Raw genomic sequence first — 18,134 nt, 5'->3', positions numbered from 1 at the left:
CCCCCCCCGTCGGGAGAGCCGCAGATCGTCTCTCCTCTACTCATGCATGTCGATCAACGGCACTTCATATTTACTATGTGACCAGCTGTGATTGGACACAGCTGGTCACATGGTAAAGAGCCTACGTCATTAGGCTCTTTACCTAGATCGGAAATGCGGTGTGTCAGAGTGAAACACTGCACCGCTGATCGCCACTCTGCGCGCCCCCCTGCACTCTATCCTGCTGGACATCATATGGCAGCCAGTCTGGAGAGTGCAACCACTTTGCCGCCGTCAATCTGCTATAGGGCGGGCGGCAAGTGGTTAAGGTCATGTCAGCGTGAAACGCTGCGCTCCATGAGTTCTACATCATGCAGCTGGTGGATGTTAGAGACCTTGCGCTCCTCCACCTCCCGTGGAACGCAATGACATCAATGGAGAAAAGACCCAACGCATTTTGTCTAATAAGACATCATCTAGGTTGATGATGATGGGGATGATCACCCCCAGATGATGTCTTATTTGAAGAAACGCGTTGGGTCTTTTCTCCATTGATGTCATTGCCTTCCATGAGTTCTACATGAGATTATGAAAGCGCTTTCTATCTACTACATTGTAAGTGGTCCTACTTTAAATAAATTGACATTTTATATGGTTTTACACTATGTGGATTCTCTTAATCTTTTGATTGAGCCTAACTGGAGGAGATTCTATCCACACTTGACTGTACTGGGTGGCCTTCTAATTGGAGCTGTTTGCATCAAAGCTGGATATCCATGTTGAACATAATTTAAGTGAAAAGTAGTGTCTAACAACTCTACCATCTTCTCCTTTCTTGGATGGAAGTATATATACCAATGCTGTTACTGACCCACTAGGCATATGCCAACTGGGTCCACTCAATCTGGTAAGCCTCCATCCAGTTGTTGGTGGTCACTTTATTCGCGGTGCCTTGGATATTCAGTTGGATCATATTTTGAAGATTAATTTCATTCATTTTTTCACGTCACCTTGGACTTTATTTTTACTTCTTTTATTTTAAGTTTATGCATTCTATTTTTGTATCATTTATGTTCATTCATATGTAACAATATTCACTTATGTTTAGCGCCGCACATTTTTTTGCCTTCATGTTGCCACCACTTACAGGTCTAGTCCCTCCTCCAGCCTGTGATTGGACAGTAAAAGGAGCAGCAGCAGGCTGATGAGCTCTTCTCTCTGTAACTCCGCTCCCCCCCCCCCCTTTCAGCATGTTTCTCATTAGCATATTATCCCAGTTCTGCCCCACCCTCGCCTAGTTTGAGCTCTGCTGTGCAGGACATTGCTGAAGGGTGACACCAGGTCACATTCACATACTTGCACTGGTTGCTTTAAAAAACTAAACACATTAAATGATTTATTAGTAAATGCTTAGTTGTAATAATTCATGGCTTTTATTTCCACCTTGAGCTTTGCTTTAAGATGATTTATTTCCCATGAGATCCTAAAACACAGTGGTTAACCCTTTATATACAGCGGGCTGCCTGTGATAACCTTGCAGGACAGTCAATCAGGTCAGTGTGCCATCGCCAGGAGAGAGGCCTGCAGGGAAAAGACTATTAATGCAACAAAATGTACATCAGGGTCCAGGCCATTGAGGTTCATCAGGCCCTGTTAGAAGGAGCGATGGCTTTGCGAGGTAATCGGGGCAGAAATGATTCAGATGCAGACAGACGGTTGAATGCCAGATCATGTTTACAAATGAAGCCATTTCAATCTCCCGGGTCAGCAAATGGTGCATTGTGCTGTGTAAATTCAGATGGATGAGCTCATCACTCAGTGCTCATAAGGGAAGGTTATCTAATGCAGAACAATGTACGCTGTGCCTGCTGGATATCTAGAAGTATCATTTTGTGGTTTTTAAACCCTCTTGATGTATTTGTTGAAATGATAGACTCTTGTCTGTGGTTTTGCCATGGACCAGGGGTTTCCAAACTGTGGCCTTTGCTTGCCTTTATCCAGCCCTTGAGGTACTATTCCTGCTTCTGATACAAGGCATTATTCCCTCTACTGACTCTTACAAGGGGAATTATTCTTCCCACTGAGACCAATGATGGGGTACTATTCCTCCCACTGACACCAATGATGGGGCACTATTCCTCCCACTGATACCAATGATGGGACACTATTCCTCCCACTGACACCAATGATGGGGCACTATTCCTCCCACTGACACCAATGATGGGGCACTATTCCTCCCACTGACACCAATGATGGGACACTATTCCTCCCACTGATACCAATGATGGGACACTATTCCTCCCACTGACACCAATGATGGGGCACTATTCCTCCCACTGACACCAATGATGGGGCACTATTCCTCCCACTGACACCAATGATGGGGCACTATTCCTCCCACTGATACGAATGATGGGCCACTATTCCTTACACTGACACCAACGATGGGGCACTACTCTTTATACTGACACCAACAACGGGGCACTGATACTCCCACTGATACCAATGATGGGGCACTATTCCTCCCACTGATGCTAATGATGGGGCACTATTCCTCCCACTGATACCAATGATGGGGCACTATTCCTCCCACTGATGCTAATGATGGGGCACTATTCCTCCCACTGATACCGATGATGGGCCACTATTCCTCTCACTGACACCAATGATGGGGCACTATTCCTCTCACTGACACCAATGATGGGGCACTATTCCTCCCACTGATACGAATGATGGGCCACTATTCCTTACACTGACACCAACGATGGGGCACTACTCTTTATACTGACACCAACAACGGGGCACTGATACTCCCACTGATACCAATGATGGGGCACTATTCCTCCCACTGATGCTAATGATGGGGCACTATTCCTCCCACTGATACCAATGATGGGGCACTATTCCTCCCACTGATGCTAATGATGGGGCACTATTCCTCCCACTGATACCGATGATGGGCCACTATTCCTCTCACTGACACCAATGATGGGGCACTATCCCTGTCACTGACACCAATGATGGGCCACTATTCCTCTCACTGACACCAATGAGGGGACACTATTCCTCCCACTGATACCAATGATGGGACACTATTCCTCTCACTGACACCAATGAGGGGACACTATTCCTCCCACTGATACCAATGATGGGACACTATTCCTCTCACTGACACCAATGAGGGGACACTATTCCTCCCACTGATACCAATGATGGGGCACTATTCCTCTCACTGACACCAATGATGGGGCACTATTCCTACCACTGATATCAATGACGGGGCACTATTCCTACCACTGACACCAATGATGGGGCACTATTCCTACCACTGATATCAATGATGGGGCACTATTCCTCTCACTGATACCAATGATGGGGCACTATTCCTCCCACTGATACCAATGATGGGACACTATTCCTCTCACTGACACCAATGAGGGGACACTATTCCTCTCACTGATACCAATGATGGGACACTATTCCTCCCACTGACACCAATGATGAGACACTATTCCTACCACTGATACCAATGATGGGGCATTTTCTACTTACATTGGTCACACTAACTTTGTTTAGAAAGCTTGGAGACCCCTGTTATAGGCTATAATATGTAACATAATACAAATGGTTCCTGTGCCAAGCGGGCAACCCCCTGTGCAGCAAGGCAGGCACTCGGCATGGGATCAGGAAGACAGGGAGGATCACTGAAGTGGCATCTATTACAGTGATTCTCTACTTCCACAGAGACTACTTACCAACCAGCCTGCGACCAACCGAATTAACCTGTCTAACAGTATGCGTTAAAACCAGGGGTTTAGTTGCACACATTTGCAAATCCATTAGAATTCATGTGCTCTCACTGTGGAGACTCTTTAAAGGTAGAATTAGGGTCTGCAGATATCAGGGTGCCTTGCCGTGGCCTGCAGCTTACGCATGTATTTGCAAAAAAAGAAAAAACAAAAAAAAACATACCTTGAGTTCAATTTTATTTGTCTGACTGCAGCTCATGCAACAATATCTAGATATTGAAGATCCACAGAGATGCCTTCACTGTTGACTTGTACCTTCAAAATAAATGATATTATGCATAAGGAAAACAATAACTACCACATGGATCCATATTTATAGACATGACCATGTTGGACTGTTCCACTGATGACTGTTCCATATATGATCATATGCTGAAGCATTAGAATCACACGACACCATTCTTCAGGTTTCACGGATTCATGTACTATCTGCTAATTGCCAATCCTGATTAAGGCCCCGTTCACATAGGCGCGCCGCGACCTCGGAGCGGCCGCCACGGACTTCATGACATTGAAGTATATGGCGGTCGCCTCCTGGTCGCCCCAAAGAAGCTCCGGACCCTTTTTCTAAGTCGGAGCGACTTGTGTCGCTCCTATTAGAACGGGTCCGCAGCTTCCCTATGGGAGGCGACCTATGGCGACCTGTGAGGCGACCAGGTCGCCTCACAGGTCGCCTTAGTGTGAACGGGGGCTAATGCTGGAACAGAATAGGGCTTCCCAAAACCGTTGCCACAAGGTTGGAGTTGCAAAATAGTTTAAATGTCTTTGTATGTTGGAGAAGTAATAGCACCCATCACTGGAAACAGTAGAACTCAGTCATTCGGAGAGAGGGGTCCACATACTTTTGTATATTGGGCTATAATGTAAAATGTTGTGTGTCCTCACTAAAGTGGACCAGAATCCCAATATGATCCCATCCTGCCAGGTAATGTTCAGAGAAAGCTGCTCATTGGCTGGCTTTGCCCAAACTTTTACTTTAATGCAGCAAGTGAAGTTGTTATTTCTTGTCCAGGTCAGCTATTATTCTGAAAGCTAAAATTTGCCTACGCAATGGGTGGAGCTCCAGCAATTTTCTGTATAACAGGTTTTGAAACTGTTCTGTCATGTAAAGTTGTTTTTTTTTTTTTTAGAAGTAGAGCTCCAGCCAAAAATAACAAGATAAAACTAAAAAAATAGCCCATTAAAGGATAAAATACCAAAACTAGCTGTTGCTACAATATTCACCTTCAATCCAGATATTTTCCCTGCGGCACTTTTTTTCTGCTGCGAGATATCCTTTATCTGATGGCCAGCATTTAACCCACTTTCTCTGAGTCCAGGTCATTCTTAGCCTGTGACTGCACAGTGAAAGGAGAAGCAGCACATCTCTCTGTCACTCTGCATTCTCCTTCTATCAGCATGCTTCTTGTCAGCACATGGGCTGATTGGCTCCTTGTACTGCTTCTTCCTCTCACACTGCAGCCCTACTGTACAGGGACTGCAAGAGACCGATATCGAGTCAAATCAAGATACTTACACTGTGTGCATACGGAGCTGCATTCATTTGTATTGTATTTGCCCAGAGTTCAGTTTTCATTTTTATCTGTGTATACTATTATTGTATAGTTTGTGGATATTAAGAGGCACATACATGGGTTTCCTTAGTATATACTACAACTGATTCTATTTTTTGCTAATTGTCTGCAATTAATTGGGACAATGATTGGGTGGAGCCTGTGATATGTAGAGTCACTATATATTTCAAAGTTTTGTGTCTAATTGTAGTTATGAAAAGAAAAATAGTCCTAATATTAGGACTATCTACAGCGCTTGCTAAAATAGTATAAAAAATTATATGCAATATTTTTACATAAACTATATACCATCCACAAATATAAAATATGGACAGAGAAAAACTCCTAGAAGAAAAACCAAAAGAGAACAAAGAACAAGCACTCACTTTCATTACCAATTTTAATACCAGGTATAAAGAATTCGAAAATATTGTGCGAAAACACTGGCCTATAGTTTTAAGGGATGAACAACTGAAGGAGACAATACCCAAAATACACCGAGATTTGTGTATAGACGGGGTCCAAATCTTAGGGACAAACTAGTAAAAAACATCCCAGAACCCCCTAAAAACTTTTTACGTTTCTGGATTACAAGGGATTTTATACATGTGGCAGATGTAAACCCTGTAGAATATCCAGAAGTAGGAAACGTAGAACTCTAGAATTCTGATCAAATGTAACCCATAAGGAATACAAAATAAAGAAACTCATAACATGCCAGAGTACGCACGTCACATATTTATTAACCTGCCCCTGCAATTTACAGTATGTGGGACGTACCACAAGACAACTAAAAGTTAGATTGGGGGAGCATATAGATAATATTAAGAAGGGTTTAGGTATCATAGTGTATCTAATCACTTTCGCTTAAAACGTGACAGCAACCCCAATCTTCTATCTTTTTGTGGTATCGACATCATAGAGCCACACTGGAGAGGGAAAAACATGCGTATCGCAGTGTCCAGGAATGAGTCCAGATGGATTTACGAGTTATGCACTTTCCAGCCTAAAGGGTTAAACATAGATATGGACATAAATTGTTTCATATCTAATCCATAGTTTTATTTCATTTGAAGAGTTTAAAATAGTTGATTTTATACAATGTTTTTTAAAATGGATTTTTATAGAAAGGAATTTTATAAAATGACATTTTATATATAAACACATTTTTAATCTTAATTTTACCTCTAAAAATACAATTTAATATACTTTTAACATAATAAAGATTCAAGTCATAAATTATAGATATGTATTTTTGGGGCAAAATTTTAATCCAATATTGTTTTAGAATGTATTGTATTTATTAAGTATGCGGATGTAATGACAAGCGGAGGTTTCATGGCAAAAAATTAATTATTTACAATCGCCAAAGGTATATACTGTATGATGCCCCGCATAAAAGTTCGCTGTGGGGACACAGTCGGCTCCTTCCGGTGTTTAATAGGTGTGGAGGAGGAGATATGCGCGTCTAGGTTCCGCCGATAAGTAGGCAGGATGATGGCTTGATATGCTGTATAAATAGGAGTAAACAGGATGTGCGTCCATACCCTTTGAGAACGTCACCGGATGTGACGAAACGCGTCAACGCGTGGACCGCACAGCGTGATACGTGACACCCATTTGGAACGCAAGCCGGTATTACCTCCGCTCGCCACTCTGCATGGTTATTTTTGATTGTCATGGACACTACCATAGTGGGATTCTTGCGGGATCTGACTAAACCAGTAGCTTGCATACATTACTTTTTATGGGAATAAATCGTTTTAAAAAACAATATTATACTATCTGGAGCCTTTTTATCTTTTTCCAAATCTAACATCATGAGCTGCCCTATGGAATGATAAGGAAGAAAACCACCATCGGCACAGGAGGATCTTAAAAGGGGACTTGCCAAGAAGTGAGATTGGTCTCAATACTGTAAGGTATATGAGACCCACTATATTCGGTAAGTCACCCATTTTATAAATTGCTGCACGGGAAGAAGGCACCCAGCACCTGCACTTTATCAGTCACTCATTGAATTCTTTGTGAGCACCTGCACAGTTCCTAGGATAAGGAACAATCACTGAACATTGTTTTTATGATCTTTTATGATTTTGCACTTTTTTGAGATGGACCTCTACTGACATATTTATGAATTGATTATTTTGACAATTTGATTGGCACAATATTTTGCACATTTGCACTTATATTTGTGGATGGTATATAGTTTATGTAAAAATATTGCACATCATTTTTTATACTATTTTAGCAAGCGCTGTAGATAGTCCTAATATTAGGACTATTTTTCTTTTCACAATATTTCTCACACTACTGCTGCTGCTGTATTTTATGATTTGTCACTAAATTATAGATATTATTTAAATTTATTTTCACATTTAAATACACAAAATCCTAGGTGCGGGGAGTAAGTTTTTTTCTAAGTGGTACTTTTTTTATTGTAGTTATGACTAAGGCCTTATAGGCTGAAACATGTCATCTGATCTTATCAGCAGTTGTGTTCTGTGGTTCTTGAATGAAGATGAAGATTTTTTAAGAGCAACTACCGGTGTGCGGATCATCTTTCTACAGAGCAGTGGTGGCTGGTGCATTGGGGGCACGGGGGCGCCGCCCCCCCTATCTATGCGTCCGGCCCCCTAATCTACATGCAGGGCACCGGACGCACGTATTCTAATGGGGTTTTTTTCTTTTTTTTTTGAAGCATGTGATTAGAGCCAGAGGCTCTAATAGGCTTCAAAAAAGGGTGGGCTCGGGGTGCAGAGCCCACCCAGTTGTGTGACAATAGCAAATGAATATTCGCTATTGTCACAGGGATCCTCCGCCTGGCCAATCAGGAAGCGGGTCCTGAGACCCGTTTCCCGATTGGCTGAAAGGCGAAGCCATGCCATTGGCCAAGGAGGAGGAGTGAGGACTCGAGGAGACGCAGGAGACTGAGAAGAAGCCGCCACCGCTGCCTCCGTGCCCTTCACAGTGAGTGAGCCGGCAACTGGGGGGGTACGGTATGCGGGCTGGTGTGGTCCAGGGGGGGGTATGGTCTGGTCCGTCTGCCGACCCCCCCCCCCCCCCCCCCTTCCCGGCCCATGGAGCACCAGCTGCCACTGCTACAGAGTTCAGTTTTACATTTGGTTCTGCAGGTAGACCTTGAGATTTCTAATAGTGCCCAGTTTGTGTTTTCCAGTAGCTCACAGTTTTTTGCTCTATTTTATTGCCAATTATACTGTAACTAGAACTCCAGAGAGACTATTTATTGTCTGCAGTAGTTCCTGCAGTCTATAACTCAGAGAGATGTAACAGATGGCAATAAGGTGTCCCCCTGACATTCTTCTACCCTGGTGACATATACTTAGAGAAGAGTTTTATACATCCATTCTTCCACATTCCTTCTTCCATCCCCCACTGAATTGTTCCCACTCCTTCTCCCCCGTTATATTGTTCCCACTCCTTCACCCCCCCATCATATTGTTCCCAGACGTCAGCTGTAGGCTAATGAGTATAATCTAATCTCCTTGTCCTCTGCCTCCTGCTTCAGTCTACGCTGTGGTGGCCCACCAGCAGCCATTCATGTTGGGTTCACGCTGTGTGCATTGCAATGCAGCTTAGCGGTACTCTTATGTGTTCTCTACGCTGCAGAGCAGAGATCAACGTTCAGAATCGTCATCTATTGCACTCATGGGCAGAGCTCACCAGATTTATATTCTGAGTATTTCATGTCTTCAATAAAAACACAGATAAGTTGCAACAGCGAAAACTGTCACCTATTTCACCTATTTTCAATACGCCCAGCAGTCAACAGTTGATGGGGAACTTGATCAGTCGATGCTGTATTGTTTGCTCCAAGAAAAGCGGCTTCAGCAGAGTCTGCCCACAGGGCCCTCTTTAATGCGGATTGGACCCTGTGCAAAAATTTTCTTGGGTCCTCCAAAATCCACTTATCTACTATTTGCGGGGAGTGCGGACTCAAGGGGCAGCTGCTTTGGGCCTCACAGCAATGAAGAAGGAATGTGGATGACTGGGCCCAGGGCAGCTGCCCCTTTTGCCCTTTGTTAAAGATGGCCCTGTCTGCCCACACCGCTGGCCTCCAGCATGCTCAGATTTTCTGTTCTGATGGCTGATGGATTGTACCAGCATTTATGACCAGCCCTTAAAGTCTTTGGGCAGCCTTAGATCGCATTCACATTGATCCGACTTGGACCGCGACTTGTCAGCCTGACAAGTCGCGGTCCGTCACGCTCCCATTGTGCGGTACAGGAGCCGTTCTAATAGGAGCGACACAAGTCGCTCCGACTTAGAAAAAGGGTCCTGTACTACTTGGGGGCGACCTGGAGGCGACTTGCATAGACAATCATTTTATGAAGTCCGTGCAAGTCTCACCGAAGTCGTGCTGCACGCGACTTCACAGGTCGCCCCCTAAGTCGGAGCGACCTAGTGTGAACCGGCACTTAGAAACAAATGATCTGATTTATGTTGGATTCAAAAAGTCATAACAAACCTAATGGCCTAGTTTACACTTGTGCTCGGGGGTAAAAATAGGCTGTTGAGCTTTGGTTTTACCACCACCTCCTGCTCCTCTTAATTTGTAAAGGTAGCTGGAAAGGGTTGTACACATGCTGCAGCAATAATACTTTGCTTAGGTGCCTCAGAAAAAAATATACCCCCTATCTTGTTTTCACTGATACAAAACTGTCCTGCTGCTGGCCCATTTCTATCAAACTCTTACTAAGAATGCAGGGACTACAGATTATACAGCAGTGTAAAACTGACAAGCAGCAGGACATTTGTTATTAAAGAGATTTGGCTGAAATGTACTGCAGAAAAAAAGTGCAAGCAGGTGTTTTTATTCTATGAGCGTTGGGAGACTACAGATGACACAGCAGTGCAAAGTTGGCCAACAGCAGGACAATTTTAACGAGCAAGGCTAGGCCTAAATTTAAGGGAGACAAAGAGAAAGAATTCATTTACAGAAGAGGAAAATTGGCCAGCAGCAGGACAGTTTTAATCAGGTCCTATCAACAAATTTAGAAACCCACCAAAAAATGAAAACTGCATAAAACTACTCCTGAAAAAAAAAAGCTTTTTAAAAGTGAAGCCTTGCAGCATATAAAAGAAAACTGCTTAATCAAAAAACGGGCACTATTAACTTACTCTGTGAACCAATATACTCACAAATAAATAAAAACCTCCAAATAATACCCCTATGAAACAAAAGCCCACTTTTTTAACCACTTCTGGACCGGAAGATTTTCCCCCTAAATGACCAGGCCATTTTTTGCGATTTGGCACTGCGTTACTTTAACAATTGCGCGGTCGTGCAATGCTGTACCTAAATAAAATTTATGTCCTTTTTTTCCCCAACAAATAGAGCTTTCTTTTAGTTAGTTTTTTTTTTTTTTTACTAATAATGGCGGCAATCAGCGATTTTTAGCGGGACTGCGACATTGCGGCGGACAGATCAGTCACCTAACTGACATTTTTGACACTTTTGGGGGGAGCGGTGATATTACTACAGTGATCAGTGCTAAAAATATGCACTTTTACAGTACTAATGACACTGGCAGGGAAGGTTAACACCAGGGGCGATCAAAGGGTTAAATATATGCCTATGGGGTGTTTTCTAACTGTGAGGGGGGTGGGCTTTTGGGATCAACACAGGGACCCGTTTTCCTAAGTGCAAGTCATGTGCAATGCAGCTGGTAAGTGCAAGTCATGTGCAATGCAGCTGGTAAGTGCAAGTCCTGTACAATGCAGCTCATAGCAGGATTAAAGGGAAATGCAGTGCTTGCAGGAACATTTTTGGTTTAGTTCCAGCTTCATAGCACCAAAATAAAAGTTTTTTTTTTTTTAACACAAATCATGTTAATAATTAAAATGATTAGTTAAGGCACATTAGAAGTGAAGGTTGGAGATTGAAGGCAATTCATTGTCCTTCACCCTAGTCATTCACTGGGAGACACATTTGCAGTTGTTTGCTCTGGGATAGAAGGCGATGAAAAGGTTATATAATTAGTGCGCAGAAAATTAAATCTTGGAGCATTCACAGATTTCCCATGGGAAAGGTTTATGGGAGATGCTGTGTAAATAGCAGGAGGTCATCCTATGAGAATGGAGAGGATGGTGAAGATCACATCTCGGCAGGTCAGCCCTGTACCGCAAAATAATTCTGCCAACAGCTAACAATGAGTTGCGGTTACCAAGTGCTTCATTGACTTGGCAATACTTCTAGGAGGATTGTATAAACTCATGTACCATTCAGGAGCAAGTCAGTCCTACAGAGGAGCCAGCTGCTAAAAATAAAGTCATCCTGTGCTTTCTCTGAATTTGCCGCCCATCCAGAGTGTTATGACTGCTCTCCAATTCTTTAAAGCCCAACTGCAGAAATTAGAGAAAATCTACCCTTGGCGTAGGACGCCACTCATACTGCAAGGCAGGGGCGTAACTACAGGGGTTGCAATTGCAACCGGGCCCTATGCTCCAGGGGGTCTGTGCGGGTCCCCCTGTATACCTGGATAGGAGGGGCGGCGGGGGCAGCATGTAGAGAAATCACTGTCCTCCTTTTTCCTCCTGTAGCTGCAGGAGGAAAATGGAGGAGATTGGTTCCTCTGTATGCTGCCCCCGCCACTCCTCCTATCCAGTTCACTTGTGTTCTGCTGTCTTTTGGCCCCTGTGTCCTCCCATGCCCCCCCCCCCCCCTGTGCTCCCTTCCCTCTCCTGCCGGCTGCTGCAGGGGATGTGTCACAATAGAAGACCAGGAAGGGGTCAGTAAATATGTAATTTATCAGCTCCTTCCTTTTCTGAATGGACAGAGTCATAGTCAGTGACATTGTAAAAAAAATACAGTATGATGATAAAAAATAATACAATTAAAATACCAAAAAATAACTACTGACACCAGTGGGTGAACTTCCAGGATCGCAAAGGTCACACTTGCGACCGGGCCCTGGCATTCCACCACCGTGGGGAGGCCCCAAGATGGCAGGAAGGGGCCCCACTGCAGAACTTGTGAAAAGGGTCCCGCTGTGGGATCGTAATAAAGGGCCCCACAACGATAGTAAAGGGCTCCAGGATCAGTGGGAAGAGCCCCAGGCTTGAAGGGAAGGGCCCCGGCCAGGGGTACGGGGGGCCCTTCATGGTTTCTTGCACTGGGGCTATGAAGGTTCTAGTTACGCCTCTGCTGCAAGGATTAACTGCCCGTTCATTCTTACATGCTCATTATCACTAAACTACACTCGTTTAGCCACTTGTGGACCACCCACCACACATATACTGCGGCAGGGTGGCCGCTCCAGATCTCATACCTAGTGATCATACACAGCGGGAACCCAGCAGCGGGTACCGCAGACTTGATGTCTGCCCGCACCTGACGATTGTACAGTACACAGGTTGAATGGCAATCTGCCTATGTAAACAAGGCAGATCACCGCTCTGTCAGTAGGGAAGGCATTGATTCTGTGTTCCCGCAAAGCAGAAACATGGATCAATGCCTTCTCTTAGTAAAAGCTCCTCCCCAACAGTACACTGGCTAGGCACAGAGTTAACCCTTTGATCGCCCCTGATATTAACCCCCTTTCCAGTCAGTGTCAATAATACACTGACAGTGTATATTTTTAGCACTGATCACTGTATTAGTGTCACTGGTCCTCAAAAAGTGTCCCGTTTTGTCTACCGCAATATCGCAGTCCCACTATAAGTCTCTAAATACCGCCATTACTTGTAAGAAATAAAAAATAAATAAAAATATCGCCTAGTTTGTAGGCGCTATAACTTTGCGCAAACTAGTCAATATACGCTTATTGGGATTTTTTTTTTTTACCAAAAATATGTAGCAGAATACATATTGGCCTGAATGTATGAAGGAAATTTTTTATTTTTTTTTTATTGTTATTGGGTATGTTTTATAGCAAACATTAAAAAATATTTTCAAAATTGTCGGTCTTTTTTTAGGTGTGCAAAAAATAAAAAACGCAGAGGTGATGAAATATTACCAAAAGAAAGCTCTATTTGTGGGAAAAAAAAGGACATACGTTTTAGTTGGGTACAGTGTCGCACGACCGCGCAATTGTCAGTTAAAGTAACGCAGTGCCGAATCGCAAAAAATGGTCTGGTTATGTAGGGGGGTAATTCTGTCCTGGAGGTCAAGTGGTTCACTGCTAAGCCCCAGATCCTGCCCCCCCCCTATGTGAATGAGTATAGGGGACCCACATTGTACCCTTACCCATTCACACAAAAAAAAAAAATGGACGTGTAGGCGTTCAAAAACACAAGAGACGGTTTTTTGATAAGTCTTTTTTTAAAAATGTGGAATGTCCCCTGTCGTAGCCCCAATGTGTCTTCTCCCGGTTATGCCACCGATGTCTTCTTCCTCCGTTCTTTGTCCTCGCTGATGTCTTCTCCCTTCTCTAATGTCTTCTTACTCTGGTCTTCTCCCTCCGGTGATGTCTTCTCCCTCCTCTCATGTCTTCTTCCTCCAGTCTTCTCCCTCTGATGATGTCTTCTCCCTCCTCTCATGTCTTCCGCCTCCAGTCTTCTCCCTCTGGCGATGTATTCTACCTTTTCTAATGTCTTCTTCCTCCAGTCATCTCCCTCCGGTGATGTAGTCTTCCTTCTCAAATGTCTTCTTACTCTGGTCTTCTTCCTCCTCTCACTCATGTCTTCTTCCTCCAGTCTTCTCCCTCCGGTGATGTTTTCTTCCTTCTCTAATGTCTTCTTACTTCGGTCTTCTCCCTCTGCTGATGTCTTCTCCCTCCTCTCATGTCTTCTTCCTCCAGTCTTTTCCCGTCGGTGATGTCTTCTCCCTCCTCTTAGGTCTTCTTCCTCCAGTCTTCTCCCTCCGGTGATGTATTCTCCCTTTTCCAATGTCTTATTCCTCCGGTCATCTCCCTCTGCCAAAGTCTTCTCCTTCCTCTCATGTCTTCTTCCTCCAATCTTCTCCCTCCGGTAAAGTCTTCTCCCTCCTCTCATGTCTTCTTCCTCCAATCTTCTCCCTCCGGTAATGTCTTCTCCCTCCTCTCATGTCTTATTCCTCCAGTCTTCTCCCTTCAGTGATGTCTTCTCCCTTCTCTAATGTCTTCTTACTCCGGTCTTCTCCCTCCGGTGATGTCTTCTCCCTCCTCTCATGTCTTATTCCTCCAGTCTTTTCCCTCCGGTGATGTCTTCTCCCTCCTCTCATGTCTTCTTCCTCCAGTCTTCTCCCTCCGGTGATGTTTTCTCCCTTCTCTAATGTCTTCTTACTCCGGTCTTCTCCCTCTGATGATGTCTTCTCCCTCCTCTCATGTCTTATTCCTCCAGTCTTCTCCCTCCAGTGATGTCTTCTCCCTTCTCTAATGTCTTCTTCCTTCTGTCTTCTCCCTCCGGTGATGTCTTCTCCCTTCTCTAATGTCTTCTTCCTCCAGTCTTTTCCCTCCGGTGATGTCTTCTCCCTCCTCTCATGTCTTATTCCTCCAGTCTTCTCCCTCCAGTGATGTCTTCTCCCTTCTCTAATGTCTTCTTCCTTCCGTCTTCTCCCTCCAGTGATGTCTTCTCCCTTCTCTAATGTCTTCTTCCTCCAGTCTTTTCCCTCCGGTGATGTCTTCTCCCTTCTCTAATGTCTTCTTCCTTCCGTCTTCTCCCTCCAGTGATGTCTTCTCCCTTCTCTAATGTCTTCTTCCTCCAGTCTTTTCCCTCCGGTGATGTCTTCTCCCTCCTCTCATGTCTTCTTCCTCCAGTCTTCTCCCTCCAGTGATGTCTTCTCCCTCCTCTCATGTCTTCTTCCTCCAGTGATATTTTCTCCCTTCTCTAATGTCTTCTTACTCCGGTCTTCTCCCTCTGCTGATGCCTCATCCCTCCTCTCATGTCTTCCTCCTCTGGTCTTCTCCCACCGGTGATGTCTCCTGCCACTGCCAACCCGGTCCCCCTCCAATGCTGGCTCCCGACATTGTGTTAGCTCTGTTGTCTGCCGGTTCTTATATAGCTATGGGGCGTGGCCATCCGGTCATGTCATACGGATACCCCGCCCCCTTTCTTCATCACGGTTAGTGTTTTCAAGAGTTTTTCATAGTCTGGGTTTAATGGCCATTTAATGATTTACTACTTTATCCAAATTCTAAAGCAAAAGACTTGGGCTTTGCAAATATTTTCAGTGGACCCCCCCTCTGTTCTGCATAACCCATACAGTGTTCTTCATCACAAGGTAGACACAGAAATAGATATTCAATTTGCATGTTTCTGGCTGAGCTCGTCTTTAGAAAACCGATCCTGTGCTCACATCCAGATGCATTCGCATTTTGCGGAGTCCTTCCTTAGCTCCACCCATAACTGACATTTTCATCAACCCCTCCCTAATTAAAGAACGCCATCTTTTATTCACGAGTACCCCGTTGTTTCGGGCCTCCCAGTACAATGCTCTGACTCATCTCCATCCTCCCCTTACATTCATTTTATTGGTGAAAACCTGTTAATTAAAGCTTCTCCCTTTCCCCCCAGGTCTTCCGTTTGGTAACAAGTTTGATAAAAGTATAATTAAGACACGGCTAAAATCTTTACAGATCAAAGTGTAACATCTAATTGCTCACTTTGGGATTTTCATTGGCAGCATTTGATCCTAGTCGGGTTGGCAAACGCCTGCGATTCCTGAATTTGCGATTCTCAGTTTGATATCCCCGGTGATATGTTTGTTGTGCGGTGTTCAGATGAGTGTCTGTCGCTGCTTGCTGCATAAGCACTTCACACATCAAAAATATCCAGCGTATTCCGATATCATTTAGGATCTTTATACTCTCACCATTGGGGGTTTTAAAGCTCCACTCGAGGCAGATATAAAAGACAAATTATTGCAGCTCTGTATTCCTTAACCGCCTAAGGACCGGAAGGATTTCCCCCTTAATGACCAGGCCATTTTTTGCGATTCGGCACTGCGTTACTTTAACTGACAATTGCGTGATCGTGCGACGCTGTACCCAAATAAAATTGATGGGTTTTTTCCCACAAATAGAGCTTTCTTTTGGTGGTAATTGATCACCTCTGAGATTTTTTTTTTGCGCTATAAACAAAAAGAAAGCGACAATTCTGAAAAAATTCTGAAAAATATATATATATACAGTGCCTTGCGAAAGTATTCAGCCCCCTTAAACTCTGCGACCTTTTGCCACATTTCAGGCTTCAAACATAAAGATATAAAACTGTAATTTTTTGTGAAGAATCAACAACAAGTGGGACACAATCATTAAGTGGAACAAAATTTATTGGATATTTCAAACTTTGTTAACAAATAAAAAACTGAAAAATTGGACGTGCAAAATTATCCAGCCCCTTTACTTTCAGTGCAGCAAACTCTCCCCAGAAGTTCAGTGAGGATCTCTGAATGATCCAATGTTGACCTAAATGACTAATGATGATAAATAGAATCCACCTGTGTGTAATCAAGTCTCCGTATAAATGCACCTGCACTGTGATAGTCTCAGAGGTCCGTTTAAAGCGCAGAGAGCATCATGAAGAACAAGGAACACACCAGGCAGGTCCGAGATACTGTTGTGGAGAAGTTTAAAGCTGAAATTGGATACAAAAAGATTTCCCAAGCTTTAAACATCCCAAGGAGCACTGTGCAAGTGATAATATTGAAATGGAAGGAGTATCAGACCACTAATCTACGAAGACCTGGCCGTCCCTCTAAACTTTCAGCTCATGCAAGGAGAAGACTGATCAGAGATGCAGCCAAGAGGCCCATGATCACTCTGGATGAACTGCAGAGATCTACAGCTGAGGTGGGAGACTCTGTCCATAGGACAACAATCAGTCGTATACTGCACAAATCTGGCCTTTATGGAAGAGTGGCAAGAAGAAAGCCATTTCTTAAAGATATCCATAAAAAGTGTCGTTTAAAGTTTGCCACAAGCCACCTGGGAGACACCAAACATGTGGAAGAAGGTGCTCTGGTCACATGAAACCAAAATCGAACTTTTTGGCAACAATGCAAAACGTTATGTTTGGCGTAAAAGCAACACAGCTCATCACCCTGAACAAACCATCCCCACTGTCAAACATGGTGGTGGCAGCATCATGGTTTGGGCCTGCTTTTCTTCAGCAGGGACAGGGAAGATGGTTAAAATTGATGGAAAGATGGATGTAGCCAAATACAGGACCATTCTGGAAGAAAACCTGATGGAGTCTGCAAAAGACCTGAGACTGGGACGGAGATTTGTCTTCCAACAAGACAATGATCCAAAACATAAAGCAAAATCTACAATGGAATGGTTCACAAATAAACATATCCAGGTGTTAGAATGGCCAAGTCAAAGTCCAGACCTGAATCCAATCGAGAATCTGTGGAAAGAACTCAAAACTGCTGTTCACAAACGCTCTCCATCCAACCTCACTGAGCTTAAGCTGTTTTGTAAGGAGGAATGGGCAAAAATGTCAGTCTCTCGATGTGCAAAACTGATAGAGACATACCCCAAGCCACTTACAGCTGTAATCGCAGCACAAGGTGGCGCTACAAACTATTAACTTAAGGGGGCTGAATAATTTTGCACGCCCAATTTTTCAGTTTTTTATTTGTTAAAAAAGTTTGAAATATCCAATAAATTTCGTTCCACTTCATTAATGGGGCCCACTTGTTGTTGATTCTTCACAAAAAATTACAGTTTTATATCTTTATGTTTGAAGCCTGAAATGTGGCAAAAGGTCGCAAAGTTCAAGGGGGCCGAATACTTTCGCAAAGCACTGTATTTTTCACTTTCTGCTGTATAACATTCCCAATAAAAACAAATTTAAAATCAGTTTTTTTCCTTATTTTTTGTCAATTTTCTGCTACATATTTTTGGTA

The 18,134-nt window shown here is 43.8% G+C and overlaps 1 protein-coding gene across 2 annotated transcripts in view; it reads left to right on the top strand.

Annotated features, from left to right (window-relative positions):
- The window catches only part of TRIM9 (tripartite motif containing 9), a 151,844-nt gene that overhangs the window by 19,125 nt on the left and 114,585 nt on the right, over positions 1–18,134 (top strand). The gene's annotated exons all lie outside the window — the stretch shown is intronic.

Source organism: Pelophylax lessonae (assembly GCF_965119305.1).
Source record: "Pelophylax lessonae genome assembly, chromosome: 13".
Taxonomy (NCBI): domain Eukaryota; kingdom Metazoa; phylum Chordata; class Amphibia; order Anura; family Ranidae; genus Pelophylax; species Pelophylax lessonae.
Note: the sequence above shows the minus strand (reverse complement) of the source record. Positions and strands in the feature narration are given on the sequence as shown.